Source organism: Octopus bimaculoides, chromosome 23 (assembly GCF_001194135.2).
Source record: "Octopus bimaculoides isolate UCB-OBI-ISO-001 chromosome 23, ASM119413v2, whole genome shotgun sequence".
NCBI lineage: Eukaryota > Metazoa > Mollusca > Cephalopoda > Octopoda > Octopodidae > Octopus > Octopus bimaculoides.
In genome coordinates, this window is record NC_069003.1 from 18702886 (window position 1) to 18709642 (window position 6757).

Here is a 6757-nt window from a genome sequence, read left to right on the forward strand (position 1 = left end):
CTCCAGAGTTGGAATGTTGGAAAGAGCTGTCTCCAGAGTTGGAAGGTTGGAGAAAGACTGCTTGTACGTCTGGGCCCTTCGTCGGCCGGCGAGAAAAGAGAATGAATAAGGGCGCGAAGCTTGGATATCAAATGACCACGCATGCGCACGAGACTCTTCCTGTATTCCTTCCGGAACTAGTCCCTGCGCATGCGTGGATAAGCTTTCCGGAATGTCTGCTATTAAGGCGTCACTACAGGTCTATGAATGAAGTATTCCGCTCATTACCAATTCACCTTATATTCAATTATTGTGTCTAGAACTACAATGAGTTGTTTCATGTTTTTTTAAAGAAAGGCTGGGTGTGATTTGAGGGTGAATTGGCTATCATTATTAGAAGTCTAACGACCGTGTTGGAGCTTCCGTTGGCTATAATATACAACAATTTGTACACCTACACAAGAGTGCCCCTCCACTGACTTCGGTTCCTCATAACTTTCAGAAAAATGGTATTTTTTAATGGCTTTCTACAAATACTTTTCTGATGGCGTAGATTACGAATTTATCGGAATTTCATGTAAAAAAAAAATATTGGTGAGCGTCCATACATATGTATTTGAGTGTGTTAGTATGTATCTACAAAACCAAACTTGACATTTTGAAAAATTATATGTACGCGCGCTCACCAGTTTTTTGCTTTTTTTTTTACCTCATTAAATTCTGATATCATCGTATGTGTGGGAGACACACTTCAGTTGGTATGTTGATGTTTGCTTCCATTCCGTTGTCCACTTTTTCCCCATCAGACCAACTGAAGAAGAGGCAGCCATGTTACTGATTGAATGAAATAATTCAGGGACTTGCTGTTTAGCCCCAAGTCATCAATACTAACCAAAGAGACCAACGATGACGGAAGACATTGCAGCTGTGATAATCCCGACTTTTCGGGAATATCTGGGTCTAAGTTATCTAATGCATTCTTTGATTTTGTTTTTTATCTTTTAATAAGATTTGGTGGTTGTTCCTGGTAGATTTGACGGTTATATTATAAGCTTCCTTGCTTTATCGGCATCAGGTGATGCCCGTGAGGGCGCTTGGCTTTCCCAACGCCTTAGCTTCGCCATCGTCTGTGTTAATGCTGCGAGCGTGTTGGCTTGCTTCAGTAGGTTCCGTTGAACCTTGTGGTGTGCGACCAGTTACTCGTGATAAAAAGAAAAACTTCCCCACAAATGATTTCAATACAGTTTTAACAGAAAGGTTTGGAAGAATTAGATGAAAGTTCTCCGGTAATTTTCTTTCATGTAAATAAATGCTTATGTTAATTTTAAAATTTGCCAGCAAAATCTTGTAAAATGACTATACAAATACCCACCCAATTCCGGTTTTGTTTCCCCATAACTTTAAATGAAATTTTCTACAAATACCTCTCAGAGGTGTATATTATAATCATATCAGAATTGAACGTAAGTAAAGCAAGGAAAACTGATGGTCGTACACATATACCTCCTAACAAACACACACACATACACAGACACACAAACACATGCACACGTGCACACATACATATATGAATGAGGAAAAGAAGAAAATGGAGAAATTGACGAATAGACATCAGTTTATTCAAAGATATTCAAATCAATATAATATGAAATTCCTATCCCTACAGCCATTTCCATATCTAGTTAATTCAATTAGAGAAATTGAATTGAATTAAATCAATTCAGAATTTTCATATTGAAACTGGTTAATTGGGTATTTCATCAGTGAAGAATTTCCCAGAAAGTAGATACATTCCAGCATGTTGGTTGAGCCCTTGACAGACTCAGATGTGAGCGTTTTGGTAATGTACGTATTTAAAAAACCGTTATGAGTATATTATATGTGTGTGTGTGTGCGTGTGATATAGTAGTGTGCATGCGTTTGTAATACATAATAGTTGTTAATGATGGTGGTGTCGCAGATAGAGGGAACTAGGTGTTATATATATATAATAGAACGACCGTTAGATATATAAAGAGAGTAAGTTTATTAACATAGTGAAACTGTAGTGTCTGTGTGTGCGTGCATGCGGCATATATAAATAACACAGTAGATATGTCAGGCCTTCGTGTACAAGAGTATGTATACAACAATATGAATAACGGATCGTCGTATAAGCAATAGTGTGTGTACAATATGTGAGAGTACAATATGTGTGTGTGTGAGAGAGAGGGGAACACAGAATATAGAAAGAGTGTCTGTAACATAGACTACAAAAGTCTCAAACACTGAGATAGAGAAAACCAGTTCGTTTAAGAGTTACACAAGATATAGAATGTTCATACGCAGGAAGTTGTGGCCAAGAGAGCAGAGCTGTGGTATCACAATATGTGTGTTGAGCATCGATGCTGTGACCGGTTACCTGGTCGGAATATTCTTGCAGGTTAGTTCTGATGTTGTTCGTGATCCACTCATACAGTGTCGAGATAAACCGCGTTTGTTGATATTGGTGTGTACTCTGGTAGTGCGGTTGCTGGTGACGACATTGGTAGACAGTACATTTGGTGGTGAAGACGTCGTCGCTGGAAACTGCCTGGAACTATGTTCTGTATGTGTGTGGTCAGCGACCAGACCTGTGAGAGATCTGAAATCGAAGACGACTGGCGGGTTCAAACAGGCTTATTTATAGATGTACAGGGGGCTCCAGGGAACAGGCAGAAATCACTCTCTCACGTGACCTTATTAGAAGGCCACTATTGGACGGTATGCACCCTGGCGCGAAGCAGAACTGGGGACAATTGCCGCGCAAATGAGAACCAATCAGGGTAGTGGACACAAGGGTCCAAGGCAGCCGAAGGCTAGATGTTAGCCGTTTCGTTATCATTTATGATTGAATGCCCGAGAGAGAGGTTTCACTACATATATATATAGAGAGAGAGTGAAAGAGAGAAAGAAAGTGAGGAAGAGATGGCCACCATCAAATGACTGAAACAAGTAAAAGAATAAAAGAATACCAGAAGAACATTCCATGCCATTAAACCATGAAAGTCTTTTGAATATGTAAGATGTATTTTAAGGCTAAATAGTAATTCTGTTTACGTTTGCGTAACTGAGATATTTTGGTTGGATTATACAGTTCTCGGTTTTACACTTCTTTCCATATTCTGTAACTGTCACAATATAGAAACGTTTCTCACGGCACCAGCACACAATTTACAGATGCTTACATTTTGTTATGTTTTCCGTGAATTTTTTGGCTGTGTGGTAAGTAGCTTGCTTACCAACCACATGGTTCTGGGTTCAATCCCACTGCATAGCACCTTGAGCAAGTGTCTTCTATTATAGCCTCAGCCCAACAAAAGCCTATTGAGTGGATTTGGTAGACAGAAACTGAAAAAAAGCCCGTCGTATATATGTATATATATATGTATGTGTGTGTTTGTGTGTCTATGTTTGTCCCCCCAGCATTGCTTGACAACCGATGCTGGTGTGTTTACGTCCCTGTAACTTAGCGGTTCGGAAAAAGAGACTGGGGGTCGATTTGCTCGACTAAAGGCGGTGCTCCAGCATGGCTGAAACAAGTAAAAGAGTAAAAGAGGCCCAGCTAGTTATTATTATTATAAATAATTGATTATATGTTAAAACTACTTGAAATTTGAATCTGTTGATACTTCACATTTTATTACACTAGCATCTGCAAATATAAGCATTAAATAATGCTTAGTAGATATAATATTGATATAAAAACATTAATTAAATGGTAAAAATGTATATTAAGTTTTTCTGCACACTCAACAGTATCACTGCGGTTTGCTATAAATTTAATTAAGCATGTTTCTCATAAATATGTCATTGATATTTTATAATATAATTATTAAACTAAGTTAGAGGTAAAATGTATTGATTTTATAGTAGTTGTGGCTTTAGTACCTTTAGTTTTTTAAATAATTTTTTTTTTATCAATTGTATTTGGCAATGTTTAAGTTTTCTTTGTTTACATAGTTGTATTGACCATAACCTCTGTGCACAAATATGAATGACACTATAATATGATAATTAATTAGCAGTTTCTTGACATGTCATATTATTTGTTGGCTACCATATTCAAACAAACGTATGCACTATTACATGAAGAATATTACTGCCCTCTCTTCCTCACTCTCTTTCTCTCTTTCAATCCCTCTCTCTCTCTATATATATAACACCTAGTTCCCTCTATCTGCAACACCACCAACAATAACAACTATTATGTATTACAAACGCATGCACACGACTATATCATACATATTTGTTTACATATATATATATATATATATATATATATATATATATATACTCATAATGGTTTTTTTAAATACATATATTACCAAAACGCTCACATCTGAGTCTGTCAAGGGCTCAACCAACATGTTGGAATGTGACTACTTTCTGGGAAATTCTCCAATGATGAAATATCCAATTAACCAGTTTCAATGGGGCAAAGAATAACACCATCTTGTCTCTTCCCATCACTTCTGGACAATCCCGCAGGCTCCTGAACTGAGAGGATATTAACCCGAGCTAGACCCCGCTTAATGATTAAGATTAGCTTGCTGTGATGAGCGAAACGACCAGCATTTAGGCAGCAAAACAAGCCACGATGGCCTGTGGAGTTGAGGAGCCTACTAAAGCGACGTCTCAGTCCTCCACTTACGTCGGTGCCCACTCTGAGTACAATGGAGATGCTGAGCTCATCCAGACTGAGTAGATCACCAATGTTGATGCCTCATCATGATGGAGTCTATATGGGAAGGAAGTGGTCTTCCTATAATGACAGATAATATATCAATTTTGGATAAAAAAGTATCCAATGTAGAAGATACTTATGTGGAGTCTGGTTTAGACTCTGTAAAAGAGAATGTTCAAAATAAAAAAGCCTTAAATGATATCGAAAAGAGTGAATTCGGTGATTGTAAATTGTGTGTAACTTGTGAGGATGAGGATAAGCTGTAAGCAGAGTTACCACTTTCAGCATTAAATGAGAAACTACAGAACAATGATGTGTATAAGACAGAATGTAGATCTGAAGGTAACAGTGGTAATACAGCCTTAAATCAAGATAGGCAAAGCTCCAACGTGGGTAATAAAGCTATAAAGCCTCCAGTTATGAATGAAAGTAACAACAGTGTACATACTGGTGACAGAAACAAGCCTGTACAGCAACGATTTAACCCTTTCAATAATGAATTTATCTTTGAAGGAGACCATTTCTCTGAAGTAGAATCAACAAGTTCTTCCGACAGTCATGTGTGGTCATTTATTCAGGATGGTGCAATACCTTCCAGAGACAATCTAGAAGTTTCTTTTGATGAACTTGGATTGGCAGAAGATCATTTTATGCATCCAGAGGGACATTTCGGACGAAGAGGAATTACATATGGCCATTGAAAACTGTAAAGAGTTGATCCGACAGTGTGATCCATCAGATCCAGCAAGTGCTAACTGTCAACAGAAACTAATTCAGTTGCGCATGCACTACCAAGAGCTGAAGGAAGGACCTGTTGAAACTGACACCCAAATCAAAGTTGTCATGTCTCACAAATTCAAAGATACGTGTCGGTGCCAATAGTCATTCACTGTGAGAAATGTAAAGGTGTTATTTGGGGGCTGATAGGAATCAATACATGGTACAAATGTCAAGAATGTGGGTATCGATGTCACCAAAAGTGCCTTGACTCTGTGATGAGGAATGTGTCCAAGTGCAAAGATTGCCCAGGGTCAAAGCATCATCACCGATATTTGTCCTGAACGAGGCCTTAGTCTTCAGAAATTTCGATGTGTTGATTGTCGTGAACCAACTGAATTTCAAAGTAACCAAGGCTGGTCTAAACCCCGTCTTTGTGATTATTCTGGCCTTTACTATTGTGAGCTGTGTCACTGGGGTGATGAGATGGTCATTCCTGCCAGAGTTGTCTCCAACTAGGACTTTGAACCACAGAAAGTAAGCCATGCCAGTCGACAGTTCGTGAAATTAATGTTGCAAAAGCCTGTCTTAGATCTTGAAAAACACTGTCACTTATGCTTAATATGTCAGAAGAATTACATCAAATTCTTAAACTTCGAAAAGACATCCTTATTATGAAACGATAGTTTGTCCTTTGCCAAGTTGCCCGTGAAAATAAGTTGTTGTTATTGCTGCAGAAACGACAACATTCCAATATGTTTTCATTACAAGACCTCATAGGTGCTGATTCTCAAATATTGCTGCCTTAACTAACAGATATTGTAAATAGTTTTTTGAAACACATAAAGAAAGCCTGCCAGCTATGTCGTGCAAAAGGATATACCTGTGAAATCTGTCACAGCAGTGAGGTTCTCTTCCCATTTGACATATACACAAAGTCTTGTGAAACTTGCTCTCAAGTCTTCCACAGGAAATGCTTTACAAAACTTGAAAGCTGTCCACGATGTGCTCACCGACTTACATTGACTTCATGCTGCTTTGCTATTGAATAGGGCAATTGGTTTATACATATGTGAATGTATGCACATAGATGAAACACACAAGCACAAGTATTCACCCCTTCCTCCACACACACACACATGCACGTGTGTGTGTGTGTATATGTGTGTGTGTGTGTATCATCATCATCCTTGTTTAACGTCTGCTTTCCATGCTAGCATGGGTTGGACGATTTGACTGAGGACTGGTGAATCAGATGGCTACACCAGGCTCCAATCTGATTTGGCAGAGTTTTTACAGCTGGATGCCCTTCCTAGCGCCAACCACTCCGAAAGTGTAGTGGGTGCTGGGTATGTG

The 6757-nt window shown here is 38.6% G+C and overlaps 1 pseudogene; it reads left to right on the forward strand.

Annotated features, from left to right (window-relative positions):
- Positions 1-4718: 4718 nt before the first annotated feature.
- Positions 4719-6453, forward strand: LOC106884269 (differentially expressed in FDCP 8-like; annotated as a pseudogene).
- Positions 6454-6757: the final 304 nt, after the last annotated feature.